We start from the raw sequence: 22510 nt of genomic DNA on the forward strand, positions 1-22510 counted from the left end.
GCTCACATGAGTGCTCACAGGAACCAATCCAGAAGCAAATTGCTGCTGATAGTAACTGACAGCATGAATTACTGCACTCTCAGAGACTCTGCCAGCATCAACCCATATGATCTCACTGTTGCTCATATGGCAAGCTGAATTTGTGCATGTGCTAGAACCAGCCTCTCAAGTTCAGGGAACAGCAAGGTTTCTCAGCTGTCGTTTGAAAATAGCCAGCACCTTTGAAGTGAATCACCATGGCATCTCATCAGCTCACCCTTTTAAAACTGGGGAAGATTTTTCCTTTGCTGAGTTTTTGACCCTAATCATGTAGAGTCCCTTAGAAAAAGGGGAAACTGACTCATCTGTTTGTCATATGAAAAACAGACAAGTCAGTGAATGCAGAGGACAACATCAATTTTTCTTCCACAAGAGAAATTGCCTCTGGGTCTGCCCCCTGCTATGGTCCATTTGGAGACATTCTGCTGCTGGTAATTGCTGTGCTGATTCATAACAACCTTCAGAAATCCTTCTCTAATTTGGAATGGAAGAAGAATTATACTCTTCATTAGTAATGCTCAATTGAACTAAAATATATATGATGGGAAATTCTCTAAAAATGAATTTGTATATACCAGCACAACCAAGATCACTAAAATATAAATCAAATATAAGAGGAGCTCATCCCATATGTATATGACTGTAAAAAAAGCAGGAACTAGAAACATTTTTCCAAAGGATGAAATCATAGACCCAATATCCACAACCCAAGATCAGTCTTCAGATTTCTTCTCTTATTTCAGTTCATTACAAAACTCACCTAAATAGTACCAAAATTATAGGGAGGAAAACTCTTATGGTTTAGCCTTTGCCCATCATTAGCAATATAATCTACTGTTTCTGGGAAAACATGGACCTTCTGAGGTCTTGAACTCTGTTCTTGGCAGGTAAGAAGCCTTCCAGGTCATCTTTAAAGGCATATTTATTTTTAATTCTTAAGCCTACACATGTTTTCTGTTAATAAGTTGGAATCTTAAACAAGATTGTTATTCACTCTATTTATTTACCTTAGAAAGTACTCAGTTCTTCTGAAACAATGGTCCCTTTGAAAATGGGTGCTATTAAAATAGAGGGAAAATAGCCTTTCTTTTTTCAGTCCATGTTTTTGGTCTCTCTAGAAGAGGTGATGAACGACAGGCCTTGCAGGATATTTCTTCCAAGTTAGCACGGTTCTAATGAGAGACAGGAAAAATGGGAGAGCCTTGTTTGTCATGGGCTAGTTGAGGGCACCTTGAAGGGGAAGTTTTGGGATTGAATGATCTTTTCTGTCTGGGGAAAGTCAGAGGTAGAAGACAGACAAGCCCAGCAATGATAACACAAGGTAATGCAACAGGGTAGTGAGCACACAGAATAATGAGCACTTACCTCTCAACGTGGATGTTCCACAGGCCTCTCCTGTTCAGCAGATTCAGAACTCAACCAATCACTTCTTGCTCCTCCTCCTGAATTCCTGATCTCAGTGGGTCTCACTGTCTACTATGGCAAGAAGGCAGAGAAACCTGGGGTTCCCTCTTGACTCCTTTCTGTCCTTTGTGCACCACGGCCCATCCATGACTAAGTCCTATCACTTCTCATTCATTTATCTCTCTCAGATTCTCAAATTCTCTTCCATATTCTTTTTTTTTTTTTTTTGTTCTTCAGTAAAATTTTGCAGTTTTATTTATATTGTTCCTGTCCATTTCTTTCTTTATTTGAATTTTATTTTATTTATTTTTTTATACAGCAGGTTCTTATTAGTTATCCATTTTATACATATTAGTGTATATATGTCAGTCCATGTTCTTGATTCCCATACTAAGTAACCATGTCATCTTCTTTGCAAATTGGTCTCTCAACTGCCCTAATCTCGCTCTCTCTAATCCGATCTCCACACTTTCTAAAAGATACATCTGATCATCTCATTCTTCTGCTTAAAATGATCCCCACTGCCTTCTAGAAAAAAGTAAAATCTAAACTCCCTTGAATGACATATTTACCTCTCAATCAGCATTCTTTCTCTCCACCCTTGCTTCAACATATATAGTTTCTGTCTTGAATGCCCTCCCCTCATCCTTTCTTCTCTTGGAAAATTCCTACTCGTCTTTCAAATTTTGATTCAGCTGTTACCTCCTCCAGAACACCTTTCCCTGACCCTCTTCCTGGCCCCCATCACAAAATGTTCCCACTGTACCTCTTTTGACGACTGTGCATCATGCATCTTGAGGGCAGGTGCACTGTTTTTATGGTACTTACTCAGCATCTAGCATAGCGCCTGGCAAATTGCAGGTGAATGAATGCAAGGAGTAATCAGAGAAAGTCACAGAGGAGGTGGAGTTGAACTGACTCACTTTTTTTTCATTTTCCTTTTGTTTACTGTAGGCAATATATAATATTAGGATTTTGTTTACCATAAACAAGGTACATATATTTGAAAAGTAATGTTTTTAATGAAAATTTTTAGTTAAAACTTTTAAGATTAAAGTTAAGTCTAGTAAGAACAGTTGGCACTTTTGATATCATTTCAATGACTAGTTCCTATTCCAAATTAATTTCTCCAGAGTTCCACATAATGTATTCACAAGACTCATCAATGTTTGTTTATTAAAGTCATGAACTGACTCACACTTGAGAGAGAAATAAGACAATGTAGAGAAGAGTGTTGAAGCAGACGGCATAACATGTACAGGAGGCATGAGAGAGCTTGCCATGTGTAGAGAAACTACAAATGGTTTAGAACTGCTAGAGAATAAGAGGTGAGATACAGAATTCTGTGGCATGAGCCATATTCACAGTTATGACACATTTGTTATAATCTGTGACCAGCTTTTCTCAAGGGTTGGAAAGGCTTCCTGCTGCTTTTCTTGAGGCTCTATGTATAGTTAAAAGTGAAGAAGCATATAGATCCCTACTTTTCTTTTTCTTTTTTACATCCTTAATGTACTTGTTTTGTCTTCTTGCCATCAGATAAAGAATGCATTGGTGTCTCTGAGAATATTCACAACAGGAAACATGCTTACATTTATAAAATGATCAAGCTGTTATTTCTTCATTCCCTGATAGAATCTCTTAAAATCTTCATCTGGGGCGAAATATTCCAGATTACTTTTAGTCCCTGATTCAACTTCATTAGAAAAGTTCAGAATTTATACATCAGGATTTTTCTTCCTCTGGAGTCAGTGCAAAAATTTTTCTTCAAATGAAAATTTGGGCAAATCCTGTTGAGTTTCCAGATTCTGTGTATCAGGGTCTGCTTTTGTCCTTTGCCTCCTTCCTGGGGCTGCTGTTACCTTCTGAGGTGGACTTAGGACACAGGGCAACAAATGGACTTGAGGAGCCACAGTTAACCTCCCAAGAGGGTTAGCAAGACTTGCAAGCCACTGTTTGCTGTTTTTTCTCATTTCTCTCTATCACATAACTGTGACTCAGGTCTGTTTCTCAGAAGGAGAAAAGTGAGGTGCAGACAGCTGCAGCATCACTGGTGACTCACTGGTAGAAGACGATTTAGGAAGAATACAGCTTCCCTAACTTTTGATTCTGTATATTTATTTTTCTCAATATTTTGTCTGTGGTTATTTCTTTATTAGGGGAGTGGGAGAAATATCAATTAATACTTTAAATGACTTTATATACAGGAAACTGAAAAAAGGGCCAAACTCGCAATATTTCATTTATAGTTAGTTGCATAAATACACAGACATTAAAATAGAAAATTTAGAGGTTGTAACATTCTTTTTTTGTTATATAAACATACCAAGGAAGATTAGAAGTGGCAGTTTCATCTTATTTTTTTAAACAATTGGAAAACCTCAGTCACACCAGTTTTCAAAACAGGACATTTTTCTCATTTCTATAAGGTAAGTGAGGAAGATAACAAGAGCTGTGTTAACTTCTTATTTATATGCATAATATTTAAATAAAGTCCTTGTGATTTAAAAAAATGCCTTTTATATTTAGTATCCATCTTTAACTTCCTCAGTGAGGTTCTTAATATTGTAAAACTTTGAGTTTCTCTCTTTGTTTTCTCTTCTCTTCCACATTTTATGCCCTGGCAAATAGCCCTCTGGGTTAGAAGTTCCCTTCACATTTCCTGGGGTGTTTCCTAGTTAGCCTGCTAGTGGTCTGTAGGGCACTAATGAGAAGGCATCTGGTGATTTGAACTGGAGACTCTTGGCCAGTCAAGAAGTCCTCACTTGTGCTTGGGAGTAGGGTCTGAAGCAAAGCATGGACTTCACCTCTAGAGCCCTCCTCTGGGTTGGAATAAGGAAAGGAAAGCAGTATTCTACTTCTGCACAGGCTCTGGTTATCACCTAGGATTTAATTATGGGTGGGTCTAAAGAAAGACCTTTAATCAAGGAGTCGTCTCTGGAAAGGGATGGATTGCTTTTAAATCAAGGGTAGGCAAAAGTTTGAACTCTTCCAAATATTAGTGTTATAGATCAGATTTTTACCATATAAATATTGGACATAATGTGTGATATACAAAGGTTGATGGAGAATTTTAATACAATATAGTATTCATTCATTTATTTATTCAACTAATATTTATTTAGTATATTCTATAAACCAGGTGCTGTGATAGATGCCAGTAGATGCTGATAGTCATAGGCAAACACAACACAGTCTCTGCTCTAATACAGTCTATTTTTAAAATACAGTGCCTTTAGATATAAATATAAGTAAATATTAAGAAAGTACCTATTTAAAAAATATTTCCTATTTTTGCTTTGATAAAACAAAAATTGTATGTAAGTGGATGATTAGCTAATTACCATTTCCCTGGCTACTTTATTTTTTTTATTTTTATTTTTTTTTAGCAGCTAGTAATTTATTAATTCAAGAAATATAAATTAGGATTCAGGGAGGCAGGCTGGTGGGTAGCATGGGGGTGAGATTTGGTGGGGGGGATATCAGGGTGAAACCCCAAACTCAAAGTTAGTGTAGAAACAAAGGCAAGGAAGTGTCCTTGTCCCAGAGGAATTGGGGACTGGGTGGAGTTTTTTTTTTTTTTTTTTTTTCCACACACACACACTGTATTTTATTTTTACAAGAGATAAATAGACTGACACCAAGCATTGTACATGGATGACCACAACAAGAGCAACAATGATTGCAATTACCAAACATGAAACACAGTTATACTATGTCATAATATTGACATTCAGTCCAGTAATCCTCCACTGTAACAGCTCCTTTACTTTGCAGTGAAAATTGATTTGTATATTCTTTTCCTCTGAGTCCTTGTGGGATTTTTTTTTTTTTTTAATTCAGACAGAAAGTCACAAAAATTATACTCATCCTCATCAGTTCACTCAGTCCCATGTAATTAATTTCTTTTTTTTTTCATCTTGATCTTTTGTTAGCACTTTTATGAGTTCATCAGTTTTTCATTAGAGTTCTGAAAATGCTTATTCATTCAGTTCAGCAGTACAGTCAGTTACCAGAAACCTGTACTTGTCAGAGTCTTTTCCATGAATTTCTTGAAGATGAAACCCTTTTATAGGAACATATTTGCAAAATCATCAGAGTACACCCAGAACTCTCTGTAAATGACAAAAGACTTAAAAATGACCATGGTTAAAGATTTGATGAAAGTTCATAATAATGCAGTTGACAAGAAAAGTAGTTATTTCTGAGATATACATTTTAAAGTAATAACTAGGATTATTACTTATAACATTATACCAGAACATATAAGATTTTTAGACGTTTCCTGTAATGTCTGAAACATTTATATTAACATATTTCCATACATATTTCCATACAAATACAAATATAAGATTTTTAGAAATTTCATGTAATGTCTGAAACATTTATATTAACATATTTCCATACATATTTCCATACAAATACAAATATAAGATTTTTAGAAATTTCATGTAATGTCTGAAACATTTATATTAACATATTTCCATACATATTTCCATACAAATACAAATATAAGATTTTTAGAAATTTCATGTAATGTCTGAAACATTTATATTAACATATTTCCATACATATTTCCATACAAATACAAATATAAGATTTTTAGAAATTTCATGTAATGTCTGAAACATTTATATTAACATATTTCCATACATATTTCCATACAAATACAAATATAAGATTTTTAGAAATTTCATGTAATGTCTGAAACATTTATATTAACATATTTCCATACAAATAACCCAATGATAGTTTAGTATTAGTTGTTTTGTTTGTTTTTTTATACTGCAGGTTCTTATTAGGCATCAGTTTTATACACATCAGTGTATACATGTCAATCCCAATCGCCCAATTCAGCACACCACCATCCCCACCTCATCGCAGTTTTCCCCCCTTGGTGTCCATATGTCCATTCTCTACATCTGTGTCTCAACTTCTGCCCTGCAATCTGGCTCATCTGTACCATTTTTCTAGGTTCCACATACATGCATTAATATACGATATTTGTTTTTCTCTTTCTGACTTACTTCACTCTGTATGACAGTCTCTAGATCCATCCACTTCTCAACAAATGGCTCAATTTCGTTCCTTTTTATGGCTGAGTAATATTCCATTGTATATATGTACCACATCTTCTTTAGCCATTCGTCTGTTGATGGGCATTTAGGTTGCTTCCATGACCTGGCTATTGTAAATAGTGCTGCAATGAACATTCGGGTGCACGTGTCTTTTTGAATTACGGTTTTCTCTGGGTATATGCCCAGTAGTGGGATTGCTGGGTCATCTGGTAATTCTATTTTTAGTTTTTTAAGGAACCTCCATATTGTTCTCCATAGTGGCTGTATCAATTTACATTCCCACCAACAGTGCAAGAGGGTTCCCTTTTCTCCACACCCTCTCCAGCATTTGTTGTTTGTAGATTTTCTGATGATGCCCATTCTAACAGGAGTGAGGTGATACCTCATTGTAGTTTTGATTTGCATTTCTCTAATAATTAGTGATGTTGAGCATCTTTTCATGTGCTTCGTGGCCGTCTGTATGTCTTCTTTGGAGAAATGTCTATTTAGGTCTTCTGCCCATTTTTGTATTGGGGTGTTTGTTTCTTTGATATTGAGCCGAATGAGCTGTTTATATATTTTGGAGATTAATCCTTTGTCCGTTGATTCATTTGCAAATATTTTCTCCCATTCTGAGGGTTGTCTTTTCATCTTGTTTATGGTTTCCTTTGCTGTGCAAAAGCTTTGAAGTTTCATTAGGTCCCACTTGTTTATTTCTGTTTTTATTTCCATTACTCTAGGAGGTGGATCGAAAAAGATCTTGCTGTGATTTATGTCAAAGAGTGTTCTTCCTATGTTTTCCTCTAAGAGTTTTATAGTGTCCAGTCTTACATTTAGGTCTCTAATCCATTTTGAGTTTATTTTTGTGTATGGTGTTAGGGAGTATTCTAATTTCATTCTTTTACATGTGGCTGTCCAGTTTTCCCAGCACCACTTATTGAAGAGACTGTCTTTTCTCCATTGTATATCTTTGCCTCCTTTGTCATAGATTAGTTGACCATAGGTGCGTGGGTTAATCTCTGGGCTTTCTATCTTGTTCCATTGATCTATGTTTCTGTTTTTGTGCCAGTACCATATTGTCTTGATTACTGTAGCTTTGTAGTATAGTCTGAAGTCAGGGAGTCTGATTCCTCCAGCTCCATTTTTTTGCCTCAAGACTGCTTTGGCTATTCAGGGTCTTTTGTGTCTCCATACAAATTTTAAGATGATTTGTTCTAGCTCCATAAAAAATGCCATTGGTAATTTGATAGGGATTGCATTGAATCTGTAGATTGCTTTGGGTAGTATACTCATTTTCACAATGTTGATTCTTCCAATCCAAGAACATGGTATATCTCTCCATCTGTTGGTATCATCTTTAATTTCTTTCATCAGTGTCTTATAGTTTTCTGCATACAGGTCTTTTGTCTCCCTAGGTAGGTTTATTCCTAGATATTTTATTCTTTTTGTTGCAATGGTAAATGGGAGTGTTTCCATAATTTCTCTTTCAGATTTTTCATCATTAGTGTATAGGAATGCAAGAGATTTCTGTGCATTAATTTTGTAACCTGCAACTTTACCATATTCATTAATCAGCTCTAGCAGTTTTCTGGTGGCAGTTTTAGGATTCTCTATGTATAGTATCATGTCATCCGCAAACAGTGACAGTTTTACTTCTTCTTTTCCAATTTGTATTCCTTTTATTTCTTTTTCTTCTCTGATTGCCGTGGCTAGGACTTCCAGAACTATGTTGAATAATAGTGGTGAGAGTGGACATCCTTGTCTCGTTCCTGATCTTAGAGGAAATGCTTTCAGTTTTTCACCATTGAGAATGATGTTTGCTGTGGGTTTGTCATATATGGCCTTTATTATGTTGAGGTAGGTTCCCTCTATGCCCACTTTCTGGAGAGTTTTTATCATAAATGGGTGTTGAATTTTGTCAAAAGCTTTTTCTGCATCTATTGAGATGATCATATGGTTTTTCTTCTTCAATTTGTTAATATGGTGTATCACATTGATTGATTTGCGTATATTGAAGAATCCTTGCATCCCTGGGATAAATCCCACTTGATCGTGGTGTATGATCCTTTTAATGTGTTGTTGGATTCTGTTTGCTAGTATTTTGTTGAGGATTTTTGCATCTATATTCATCAGTGATATTGGTCTGTAATTTTCTTTTTTTGTAGTGTCTTTGTCTGGTTTTGGTATCAGGGTGATGGTGGCCTCATAGAATGAGTTTGGGAGAGTTCCTTCCTCTGCAATTTTTTGGAAGAGTTTGAGAAGGATGGGTGTTAGCTCTTCTCTAAATGTTTGATAGAATTCACCTGTGAAGCCATCTGGTCCTGGACTTTTGTTTGTTGGAAGATTTTTAATCACAGTTTCAATTTCATTACTTGTGATTGGTCTGTTGATATTTTCTGTTTCTTCCTGATTCAGTCTTGGAAGGTTATACCTTTCTAAGAATTTGTCCATTTCTTCCAGGTTGTCCATTTTATTGGCATAAAGTTGCTTGTAGTAGTCTCTTAGGATGTTTTGTATTTCTGCGGTGTCTGTTGTAACTTCTCCTTTTTCATTTCTGATTTTATTGATTTGAGTCCTCTCCCTCTTTTTCTTGATGAGTCTGGCTAATGGTTTATCAATTTTGTTTATCTTCTCAAAGAACCAACTTTTAGTTTTATTGATCTTTGCTATTGTTTTCTTTGTTTCTATTTCATTTATTTCTGCTCTGATCTTTATGATTTCTTTCCTTCTGCTAACTTTGGGTTTTGTTTGTTCTTCTTTCTCTAGTTTCTTTAGGTGTAAGGTTAGATTGTTTACTTGAGATTTTTCTTGTTTCTTTAGGTAGGCTTGTATAGCTATAAACTTCCCTCTTAGAACCGCTTTTGCTGCATCCCATAGGTTTTGGGTCGTCGTGTTTTCATTGTCATTTGTCTCTAGGTATTTTTTTATTTCCTGTTTGATTTCTTCAGTGATCTCTTGGTTATTTAGTAACGTATTGTTTAGCCTCCATGTGTTTGTCTTTTTTATGTTTTTTTCCCTGTAATTCATTTCTAATCTCATAGCGTTGTGGTCAGAAAAGATGCTTGATATGATTTCAATTTTCTTAAATTTACTGAGGCTTGATTTGTGACCCAAGATGTGATCTATCCTGGAGAATGTTCCGTGTGCACTTGAGAAGAACGTGTAATCTGCCGTTTTTGGATGGAATGTCCTATATATATCAATTAAATCTATCTGGTCTATTGTGTCATTTAAAGCTTCTGTTTCCTTATTTATTTTCATTTTGGATGATCTGTCCATTGGCGTAAGTGAGGTGTTAAAGTCCCCCACTATTATTGTGTTACTGTCGATTTCCTCTTTTATAGCTGTTAGCAGTTACCTTATGTATTGAGGTGCTCCTATGTTGGGTGCATATATATTTATAATTGTTATATCTTCTTCTTGGATTGATCCCTGGATCATTACGTAGTGTCCTTCCTTGTCTCTTGTAACATTCTTTATTTTAAAGTCTATTTTATCTGATATGAGTATAGCTACTCCAGCTTTCTTTTGATTTCCATTTGCATGGAATATCTTTTTCCATCCCCTCACTTTCAGTCTGTATGTGTCCCTAGGTCTGAAGTGGGTCTCTTGTAGACAGCATATATATGGGTCTTGTTTTTGTATCCATTCAGCCAGTCTATGTCTTTTGGTTGGGGCATTTAATCCATTCACATTTAAGGTAATTATCGATATGTATGTTCCTATGACCATTTTCTTAATTGTTTTGGGTTTGTTTTTGTAGGTCCTTTTCTTCTCTTGTGTTTCCCACTTAGAGAAGTTCCTTTAGCATTTGTTGTAGAGCTGGTTTGGTGGTGCTGAATTCTCTTAGCTTTTGCTTGTCTGTAAAGCTTTTGATTTCTCCATCAAATCTAAATGAGATCCTTGCTGGGTAGAGTAATCTTGGTTGTAGGTTCTTCCCTTTCATCACTTTAAGTATATCATGCCACTCCCTTCTGGCTTGCAGAGTTTCTGCTGAGAAATCAGCTGTTAACCTTATGGGGGTTCCCTTGTATGTTATTTGTTGTTTTTCCCTTGCTGCTTTCAGTAATTTTTCTTTGTCTTTAATTTTTGCCACTTTGATTACTATGTGTCTCGGCGTGTTTCTCCTTGGGTTTATTCTGTATGGGACTCTCTGCGCTTCCTGGACTTGGGTGGCTATTTCCTTTCCCATGTTAGGGAAGTTTTCGACTATAATCTCTTCAAATATTTTCTCTGGTCCTTTCTCTCTCTCTTCTCCTTCTGGGACCCCTATAATGCGAATGTTGTTGCGTTTAATGTTGTCCCAGAGGTCTCTTAGGCTGTCTTCATTTCTTTTCATTCTTTTTTCTTTAGTCTGTTCCGCAGCAGTGAATTCCACCATTCTGTCTTCCAGGTCACTTATCCGTTCTTCTGCCTCAGTTATTCTGCTATTGATTCCTTCTAGTGTAGTTTTCATTTCAGTTATTGTATTGGTCATCTCTGTTTGTTTGTTCTTTAATTCTTCTAGGTCTTTGTTAATCATTTCTTGCATCTTCTCAATCTTTGCCTCCATTCTTATTCCGAGGTCCTGGATCATCTTCACTATCATTATTCTGAATTCTTTTTCTGGAAGGTTGCCTATCTCCACTTCATTTAGTTGTTTTTCTGGGGTTTTTTCTTGTTCCTTCATCTGGTACATAGCCCTCTGCCTTTTCATCTTCTCTGTCTTTCTGTAACTGTGGTTTTTGGTCCACAGGCTGCAGGATTGTAGTTTTTCTTACTTCTGTTGTCTGCCCTCTGGTGGTTGAGGCTAAGAGGGTTGATGGGAGGCTCTGGTGGTGGGTAGAGCTGACTGTTGCTGTGGCGGTCAGAGCTCAGTAAAACCTTAATCCACTTGACTGTTGATGGGTGGGGCTGGGTTCCCTCCCTGTTGGTTGTTTTGCCTGAGGCAACCCAACACTGGAGCCTACCCGTGCTCTTTGGTGGGATTAATGGCAGACTCTGGGAGGGCTCACGCCAAGGAGAACTTCCCAGGACCTCTGCTGCCAGTGTCCTTATCCCCACGGTGAAACAGAGCCACCACTTGTCTCTGCAGGAGACCCCCCAACACCAGCAGGTACGTCTGGTTCAGTCTCCCCCAGGGTCACTGCTCCTTCCCCTGGGTCCCGATGCACACATTACTTTGTGTGTGCCCTCCAAGAGTGGGGTCTCTGTTTCCCCCAGTCCTGTCACAGTCCTGCAATCAATTCCCACTAGACTTCAAAGTCTGATTCTCTAGGAATTCCTCCTCCCGTTGCCGGACCCCCAGGTTGGGAAGCCTGACATGGGGCTCAGAACCTTCACTCCAGTGGGTGGACTTCTGTGGTATAAGTGTTCGCCAGTCTGTGAGTCACCCACCCAGCAGTTATGGGATTTGATTTTACTCTGATTGCGCCCCTCCTACCGTCTCACTGTGGCTTCTCCTCTGTCCTTGGATGTGGGGTATCCTCCTTGGTGAAGTCCAGGGTCTTCCTGTCAATGATTGTCCAGCAGCCAGTTGTGATTCTGGTGCTCTCACAAGAGGGAGTGAGAGCACGTCCTTCTACTCCGCCATCTTGGTTAATCTCCTCCCTGGCTACTTTAGCAGAATAAAAATGTGTACTTTTAATAATTATTAATAACTTAAATAATTTAAAAATTAATTAAAATAGTTTGAAAAGAAATATTTTGTATTTTGGTAGCCAGTATGTATACATTTTGTCCAAGTAGAAAAACATCTCAAGAAAAATAGATCCCTTAAAAGCTATTTGGAATTTATTTCAGAAACACTGATAATTCTACATCTATTGCCAATAACTTAATTAAGCATTACTTTTAATTTCTTTATTATCTTTGATTTTTTTCCTGTCCTCTCATTTTTTTTTCAGCATAGTATCCAGAAGAAAGAGCTTCTGGACCTGCATTTGAAAACTTGGTTTAAGTCCAGGCTTTGCTCCTTGTGGTTGCATAACCTTGGGAAGTCACATTTACTCTATCTTGGCCTAGTTTCTTCATCTGTAAAATAATAGGATTATATTGAATAATATTCGAAGTCCTTTCCAACTTTAACATTCTCTGGTTCTTTACTCTTTTGGACTTGGGGGCAGAATGTAGACACATGGACATGAACATATGTTGAGATATGGTATTAAAAATAGAAACTACCTAGGATTTCAGATTTAGTTGGAGTTATGAATGAATTCTGTTTTGCTTATACCACAACACAGACTTCTCTCTGCTAGATTTCTGGTTTACCAATTCATATTTTCCAAGGAAAATGCATATATGTGAATAAGCGAGGCATTTGAAATGAATGTAGCATTTAATCACAGAAATTCAGAGTCACTCCAAACTGGAGATACCAACATTATCCATGTCCAGGGCAGGTACAGCTCAGATAATATTGCTCTCAGAGTACATCCCAAGTCACAGCTGCATCACAGCACTATCCTGCAGGCATCCTGTTGATGCAAGGCCCCAGGATCCCACCTCCTTTCTGACATCTTCTCACTTAGTCTTTTTTTAAAATTTATTTTTAGCTGCATTGGGTCTTTGTTGCTGTGCCTGGGCTTTCTCTAGTTGCAGCGAGCGGGGACTACTCTTCGTTGTGGTGCGCGGGCTTCTCATTGCAGTGGTTTCTCTTGTTGTGGAGCATGGGCTCTAGGCGCATGGGCTTCAGTAGTTGTGGCATGTGGGCTCAGTAGTTGTGGCTCACGGGCTCTAGAGTGCAGGCTCAGTAGTTGTGGCGCACGGGCTTAGTTGCTCTGCAGCATGTGGGATCTTCCCGGACCAGGGCTCGAACCCATGTCCCCTGCATTGGCAGGCGGATTCTTAACCACTGTGCCACCAGGGAAGCCCTTCTCACTTAGTCTTTCCTGATCCCTTCCTAAGTTGGAAACACTTTCTTCCTTCTTTATGCTCCAATTCGCTTGCATTCAGTCTTGTGTTAAAATTAGCTGCATACAATTCTCTCTTGCTCAGTGGTTCTTAAGCTCCCTGAGAGAACATATCTGTCTCGTTTACTGTGTATTTCCCATGGTGCCTTGCACAAAGTAGGCACTCAATCGTTTTTGTTGAATAGTTCAACTCAGCTGAGAGACTACTGAAGTTAAAAACAACTACAAAAGTGTTGCGTTTTATCTCCTTTTAAGTTCCAATGCAAGGTTAGAGCTTGATAGAGGTACTGAGCTTGATAGTGGCAGAATGGCGTCCAGTGAAGAACCTCACGTCTACTAAGGTATGGGAATCTTGGCAGCTCAGTCAAGATGAAAACAGATTCTTGCCTGGGGTTTTGGAAGGAGACTCCAAATGCCTTTGTAGTTACCCAAGGGATGACACTCACCTTTGGTTAGCCCAGTCACTGATCCGCTCTCCCATCCGGGGCTGTCTACATTCTCCCGTAGAGCCTGACTGTGGGTCATGCTAATATTTCCTCACATGATTCATTACTTGCTGACTAGATAGGCCTAAGCCTTTATGTTGTACAAAAAAAGTACTAGCCTGAATAAAGAATGAGACACTAAGTAAAAAAATCATCTAGTATAGAAATATTTAGTAGTAAAATATACTGTTCTCTGTCCTTTTTGCAAATCACATTCTTCTCAGTTAAAATCACTTTTATTTTTTCAATAGTTTCTTCCATAAATATAGTAATATATTTATACTGTTATTTCTTGATTAAATCAACTTTAATTATTGATGTTTTCCTGCTCTGAATATTGTGGATTTAACTTATTGAAACACTACTCAAATTTTCTTCCATTCTTTCTCCCAATGTTTGTTATTATATTATTAATTTTAGGTTTTCTGTTACTTTTTTCATGTCTGCAATAATAGTATGTTTTACTTCTTGTTCCCTCAACTTTAGGTGTACTTCTTGAATCAATACTAAGTAAGACAATGATAATATTTAGTGGCCCTTTCAATGTGGCGGCTGTATCTTTCTATATTTTCTTCATTTTTAAAAAAAAATACTGACTTTTCTGTATTTTCTCTGTTCTCTTTCTGGAACCCCAATTGGTTGAACATTGAACTTTGTGGATTGATACTTTGTGACTCTTATCTTCTTTGTCACCTGTTTCATCTTTTAATTTTTCCATTCTATGTTCTAATTTTTTTAAATCTTTCTGCCCGTTTATGAATTTTTGACTTTTGCATTAAAAAAAATTTAAGAGCTAGTTCTTACTGTGATCTATCCCATTTTTGTAGATTCTTGTTCTTGTTTTTAAGGTTACAATATCATTTAAAAACTCATGAGGAGTCTAATTAGAATTTAAGAAAAAGATTTCTTATGTTCCTTGCATTTCTACTATATTCTCCTGGGTCTGTGGCTCTGATTTTATCTTGATCTTTGTCTTTAATGCTGTTAGTCTTCCTCATATGTCTGGTAGTCCTTGATCATCTGTTCCTATTTTAGGCTAAATGTTTAGGTTGATTATTCCAGGTTGGAGTGCAAGTTTCCTTGACAGCTGCTCTATAGGTCTGTTTCTTTCCCCAGGATGACTCTTCCCTGAATTGAAGGCTCTTTGTATGTAGGTAGGGCTTATTATCTGCAGGATTTACATAAGGGTGGGTGGGTGAGAGACTTGAGAAACCAGAGCTCACACTAGTACCCTATACTTTTCCCAGGCAGCTTACTCAATTCCTTTAGATGCCTGCGCTGTTTTTCTCTCATAGGAGTGAACACTGGGTTGCCTTTTATTTTACATGCAGAGGTCCTGGGTGTGTTAGATGTATAAGCGTGTGTGTGTGTTCGTGTGTGTGTGCGTGAACTAGTACAGCTATTTTATTGAAGGACTTTCGATAACCCCCCTCTTTTCACTGTCCACCACTGTATCTGTTCACCCTGAGCTGGCAGTCTCTCCAAAGTTCTATTGGAAATTAGGCTCCACCCTTTGCTGTGGCCCTTTCTGCTGTTCTGTGCTGCAGCGTCCTGTGCGCCATTTCATGTAGCCATAGAATTCTATCTGCTTTCTGTCCCTAGGAGTTTACTAATTCATCTCTCTTGTTCTCTTTGCTGTGAAGGCTTCATTCTCTTGTGAATTTCTTTATTATCTTTTTCATGGTCTCAAGAAAAAGGTAAAACAACCTGAGTTGTCAGCCCACTATCTTGAACTGGAACTCCTTTCCCATACTCTTGCTGTAGGTGCTGGTTCCCAGTTTGATGCGTACTTTAGCAAGCTTTTAAGGGAATTATTTTAGAGAAGAATACTATCCTATAAGATTGTAAGAAATTATAACTTCTATATCCAGCAGAAGCAGAAAACTACCATACCTGAGGAACTTTAACTATATGATCCAATAATAACAGGCATATAGAGCTACTTATGTACCAGGGCCTGTTCTGAGTACTTTATATATTAACTCATTCTTACAATAACAGTATAGGGAAAGTACTATAATTGTCCCCATTTTACAGATGAGGAAACTGAGGCACAGAAAGTTTAAGTAACTTTTCCAGGGTCACACAACTTATGAGTAAAAAAGCCAAGATTCAGATTTCATCTCCTGAGACTGAGCTCTTAAACTTTATGCTATATTGCCTCTCCTAATCATGTCATTAAAAAAAAATAAACCATGAGGATAGAATAAAGGTGGAGTATCAAATAATAACTGATGAAATATTGTCTTTAAAAAATAAAACATTTTCGGGCTTCCCTGGTGGCGCAGTGGTTGAGAGTCCGCCTGCCAAGGCAGGGGACACTGGTTCGAGCCCTGGTCTGGGAGGATCCCACGTGCCGCGGAGCACCTGGGCCCGTGAGCCACAATTGCTGAGCCTGCGCGTCTGGAGCCTGTGCTCCGCAACAAGAGAGGCCGCGATAGTGAGAGGCCCGCGCACCACGATGAAGAGTGGCCCCCGCTTGCCGCAACTGGAGGAAGAGAGGCCGCGATAGTGAGAGGCCCGTGCACTGCGATGAAGAGTGGCCCCCACTTGCCGCAACTGGAGAAAGCCCTCGCACAGAAACGAAGACCCAACACACCCAAAAATAAATAAAGAAATACATTAAAAAAAAAAAAACATTTTCAAGAAAAGACAAAAAAGTGAATGTAATTCCATGGTGATGAGGAATACTGATTTATGGAATTCTGGCTACACAATTAAAAATACTGTCAATGGAAAGAAAATGGGGAGGCATGAAGAGAAGGTGGCATATTGCACTGTAAACTGTCTGATAAGGCTGGAAGATATCTGCGTAAATTGTGGATAGGAGACTATATAACTAAGGAGAATACAAAGGAATAGGACAAGAATTTCAAGACAGTCAAGGCCAAGGATTAGCTGAGTCTCACAAAAACCACTAGAGACAGCAGCAGCAATTTTTAGAGCTATTTTCAGAACAATATATAGATGAAAATTATAGGTCCATTGCTTGAGAATGAGGGTATCATGTTAAAAGAAAACACTGTACTTCCGCTTTTTTTCTGTCTATACCAAGAAGAATGACCTTTAATCTGGCAACAGTGAAAGATTGTTGCATTAAGAGGTCATTGACATCCAAGATAAGAGATGCTTAATGATAACTTAAATATTTTAGATTAATTCAAATTCCAGGCCCAGACAAATTACATTTTAGGCAATAAACAATCTTACTGATATGATCATAGTACTATCATACTGTTTGAGAAATTTTGGAGAACAGGGAAAAGAATTCAAAAGGTTGGAGAAAGGTACATAAGATCCCAGTTTTCAAAAAGGGGGAGATGATGGGTTATATTGTGTGTTTTAAATATTTACTCCCCTTTCCTGCAAGCACCTTTCATTTGGGCCCTTTTGTATAGGAAGATTATACTTCTAACCCCATCAATGTCAGGCTTGGCCATGTGTCTTGCTATGGCCAGTCGAACGTGAGAAGTGACACTAGCCACTTTCAAGCAAAATCTTTAAGAAACTCCGTGTTTTCTGCCGTCATTGTTAAAATATGTAATCAATTATTTGAATGACCGTATAGATGTTATATTTCTCAAGTTTACATAACATCAGACCATTACATAAGATAATTTCTAGAAAAAAGATTCAATATGTTGGATGGCAAAATTAGAATTGAAAATGATATAATCTGTTGAAAAGATACAGAAACAAAGGTGATAGAATTTATAACTTGAAGTTATAAATAACTTCATATATAAGTATAACTTGAATAAATGTGTAACTTGAAATTGTATTTGTAAACATCAGTTGTATTGAATGAAGGAGACCTGCTTGTTGAAATTCAGGTAAAACCAAATAGTATGGATTGGTCCAAACCTCAAGTAACATCAGTTTGCTGGTACCTCTATAAAAGTGAAGGTGATCTGAAGCTATATTAATAGAATGTTTAGTATCCAGATTATTAAGGGGGTTATTATGTATTAGTATTATGTCCAGTTATGGGTATTACCCTTTAATAGGAATATTGGTAGAACCCAAGAGTGTTGAGGTCAGTTTGCTGGGGAGAATTGGGCAGGTATAGCAAGTATGTCTAAACCTAAAGCAGAGGACACCTGGCTTGATACGAGAAAGGCTAGAAAAGGAGGAAAGGATACCAATTGCAGGTGTGTCCATACCTAAAGGAGGAAGCTGGCTAAACATTTATATATCACGATCTGCCTGGCTGCTTTAATACACTTGATTGGACTCCTGCTTTCCGAATCAACCCCACACCCTGGTGATTTTAAACCATAAATACCTGGAAGAGAGTCACTGAATAAATGCATATCATGAAAGTGCTTTCTAATCCTGGACAAACATCAGGATCATTTGGGGAGCTTTTAAAAATGCAGATACCAAGACTCACCTCAGACCTACCGAACCATAATTTCTGGTGTTGGGCCCTGGGAATCTGTATTTTCATAAAACTCTGTTGATTCTAATGATCTAATGATTTGTGAGCCACTGTGTCTTGTAAAGTGGTAGGTGTTCCAGAGGAAAGGGTTGGGTTAGAGAACATTGGTGTATCAGCACAGGAGGCAAGTCTAGGTCAGTGGTTCCCAGATTTTGGTCTTCAGGGACCAGTACAACTCGTAAAGAAATAGGACTCATCAACATAGGATGGCTGACTTTCTAGTATAACAAACCAACCAACCAAGCAAACTATCTATTATCCTTATAGTTTCATTTAAAACAAAAATTTCAAAAGGACCTGGGCAGATCACGATATAGGAAGAAAGTACTACAGTCTTTTAGATTGAATGAACTTAGCCATTTTTCTCCTTTCAGCATAGACTGGTGACATTTTCTTCGCCTTGTAGTGCCATTTGGTATGTCAGCATTTGAGAAGCAACAGTGTAGGGTATGTACGGTTCCACATGATCTCTGGCAACATGCTGCTCCACTGCTAGGCAGGGTCAAATGGCGCATAGCTGGGTTAGGGACTCTACTTCTGACAGTGGTGGAGGGGAAGGCTCTGAAAAGAGAATATGAATGGTGCAGTAGGGTGCAGGGATGCTTTGGATGATATAGGATCTGTGAGCAGTTGTTTGGGAAACCAGCTCTCTAGCTGTAGTAGAAAAACTTGTGGGTACCTGAAAGCTGCATTAAAATGCATGAAGGGCTTTCATATATAATAACCCTTGTCATGCCAGAGGGCAGAGCTAGACCTATGGGAGGAAGCCACTGCAGACCCATTTCAGTTTAAAGTAAACAAAAGTTTTCTGATAATCAGACCTTTCCAATAGATGTTAACAAACTACACGGAGATGGGATTATCCCCTCCGGAAGAGCTCAAAACACATCCGAGTAACAATTTGTTAGAAATGTGATAAATTAGGAGTTTGGGATTAACATATACACACTACTATATATAAAATAGGTAAACAGCAAATTCCTATTGTTTAGCACAGGGAACTATACTCAATATCTTGTAATAACCTATAATGGAAAAGAATCTGAAGAAGAATATAACTGAACAAGTTTGCTGTACACTTGAAACTAATACAACATTGTAAATTAACTATACTTCAAGTAAAAAAAAAAAAAGAAATGTGGAAAAAGTGTTCTGGACTAAGTTGGAAATTGGATTAAAATCACTGTTTTCGGGCCTTAATAACACCTGGAAAGCCTTTTAAACAAATACAGATTCCTGGACCTCTGCTTAGATGCATAGAAACAGAAACTCTCTGAATGGGACTAAGGAATCTGTATGTTTAATAGGTACCCCAGGAGACTGTAAGTTAAATTGCCTGCTGCCATGGAAAACAATTAGATGAAGTGAACTCCAACATCTGAGCATCTGTGATGAAAGATTCTATAAAATTCGTAAAAAGCACTTTTTTTTAATGACATTAACATTTGAATATTCACTTAATATCAAGTGTTTTATTATTGCTTATTTAAAAGTTACATCTGAAACAACTGGTTATCTGAACATCAACACAAAATGAAAGCACTGAACTGTTTTTAAAACATGGTTTGCTTTGAGCTTGAAAGAGGAATTAGCTTCACATGATGAAAAGGAGTTATGGACCTAATTATGAAATATGGATATGTAAAACTGCCAGAGATAACATGTTTGTGCCAAAATTTTTAATTTACAAGATTAGTGATTCATTCTTTCCAATCTCTAATAGCATATTGGTTTAAAATGTTTATTTCTGTGGAAGAAGACTTTAATTGGGACTTTTGTTATTTTGAAATAATTTTTCATTTTTGTGAATGTTTCATTTTGTTATAGCTTGAGTGACTGTCTTAGTAATAGCATTATCAAGGCAGAATGGAAGAGTGGCCCAAAGGTCCTCTAACTAGTTTTTAGAGTCTGTAGGCTGATCTGGACTGTTGTCTCTATTGAGATTCTATCCCAGTCTTCTCTGTATAGATGATCGATCTAAAAGGCTTTCAACTGTTGACAAGAGGCTAGGCCTTGAATTACAGGCATAAGAAACAATTGAATATATAAACAATCAATCAACTGAATCAATTGAATCAATCAATTGAATCAATCAATTGAATATATAAACATTGCTCAAAATTTTTTGAACCCGAGAAAATTTTTTCTAATATCCTTTGAGCCATTCAGTGCCTTAGAAATATATTCTCATAAACACATTTTCCTTCTCTTCTTTTAGCATCTAAGCTCTATTTGAATATTATTCATTTACATATTCAACAGAAACCTAGTGGGAGCTAACTTTATGCCAGGCACAAACAAGGCTAGATATTGGGTAAGTAAGATCCCTGCTGTCATGAAGCTATGTTCTGATAAAGGGAAAGAGATAACAAACTTACAGGTAAATGTATACGAATTTCAGCTAGTGACAAGTGCTGTAAGGAAAATTAAATGGATCAGAGAACTGTTGGGGGACTCTTCTTTAGATGGGGTAGTTTGGAAGAGGAGGTGATATTTGAGCCAAGACCTGAGCAGTTGTGAGAGAAGAACTTCAGGGAGAGACAATAGCCAGTGAGAAGTCCCTGAGGTCAGAATAAGCTGGGGAATTGCGAGGTCAGTGGTAGTACCATTGTAATGAGAGATTGGGGGGAAAAAAGGAGGTTAAAAAAAAAAAGGCAAGGGCAAGATAATGCAGAATCTCACACGCCCATGATAGGAATTTGAATTTATTCTAAGTGTGATAAATTCTGATCAGGCAGTGATATACCTTTGTATTTTACAAAGACAACTCAGACTCTGTAGAGATCACCACAATCAGTTAAGAGTGGAATGAGGAAGACCAGCTAGAAGGCTGCTGCTTTAGTTCAGTTTAGAGATGATGACTGCTTGTTAGAGTAAAGCTTTTTTTAAAAAATTAATTAATTTATTTATTTATTTATGGCTGTGTTGGGTCTTCGTTTCTGTGCGAGGGCTTTCTCTAGTTGTGGCAAGCGGGGGCCACTCTTCACCGCGGTGCGCGGGCCTCTCACTGGCGCGGCCTCTCTTGTTGTGGAGCACAGGCTTCAGACGCGCAGGCTCAGTAGTTGTGGCTCACGGGCCTAGTTGCTCCGCGGCATGTGGGATCTTCCCAGACCAGGGCTCGAACCCGTGTCCCCTGCATTGGCAGGCAGATTCTCAACCACTGCGCCACCAGGGAAGCCCCCTAGAGTAAAGCTTTTGACTGAGGGAATGTATGTGAAAATCACATACATTCCCCTTTCAACAGACATTCTCAATCAAGGTCACATATGTGACTCTTACAAGAATCATGTGATTCTTGAATTTGTATTCAGCCTTAATGTTCACATGTCCAGCAAATGTCATTAGTTTCATTTCTCCCTGTTCTTAGCTTACTACCGCCTTCAGTTGAGAATCACTAGGGTAGATGATGGAGCAGGACAACTTGGTTTTTATCAGGCCAAATGTTGTACCTCCCAGTTAAAATCTAGAGACCAACACAGTTATTTCTGCCATTTCCCTTTTTCTTCCCACAGGCTTCTTTTCCCAGTTTCTACCTCTTAATTTTCTGTCCTCAGAGGAACACAGGCTCCCAACTTCTCCCCTCCTCATCTGTCTACTCTAAAAGACACACAGATCTTAATTTTTATGCTGTTGTTTTTAGGGATTTATTTTTTGTATATAGAGGAATACAGAGATGAATATAAATAAAAATGTAGAAAACTCCTCAATTTATTCCACCAAAGGAAGGGAAGGTGAACAAGCTACCTTTTCTTTTCATTAAATCATAAGTACAGGGGAGGGGGTGAGACAGATTTTCAAACTTTTTTTTAAAGGGGAAGTCATATGGGACTTCCTTGGTGGTGCAGAGGTTAAGAATCCGCCTGCCAGTGCAGAGGACATGGGTTCGAGCCCTGGTCCGGGAAGATCCCACATGCCACAGAGCAACTAAGCCTGCGTGCCACAACTACTGAGCTTGCGCTCTAGAGCCCATGAACCACAATTACTGAGCCCATGTGCCACAACTACTGAAGCCCACGTGCCTAGAGCCCATGCTCTGCAACAAGAGAAGCCACCACAATGAGAAGCCTGTGCACTGCAACGAAGAGTAGCCCTCACTCGCTGCAACTAGAGAAAGCCTGTGCGCAGCAATGAAGACCCAATGCAGCGAAAAAATAAATAAATAAAAAATTTAAAATTTAAAAAAAAAGGAAG

The sequence above is a fragment of the Balaenoptera acutorostrata genome, chromosome 2, assembly GCF_949987535.1.
Source record: "Balaenoptera acutorostrata chromosome 2, mBalAcu1.1, whole genome shotgun sequence".
NCBI classification, from domain to species: domain Eukaryota; kingdom Metazoa; phylum Chordata; class Mammalia; order Artiodactyla; family Balaenopteridae; genus Balaenoptera; species Balaenoptera acutorostrata.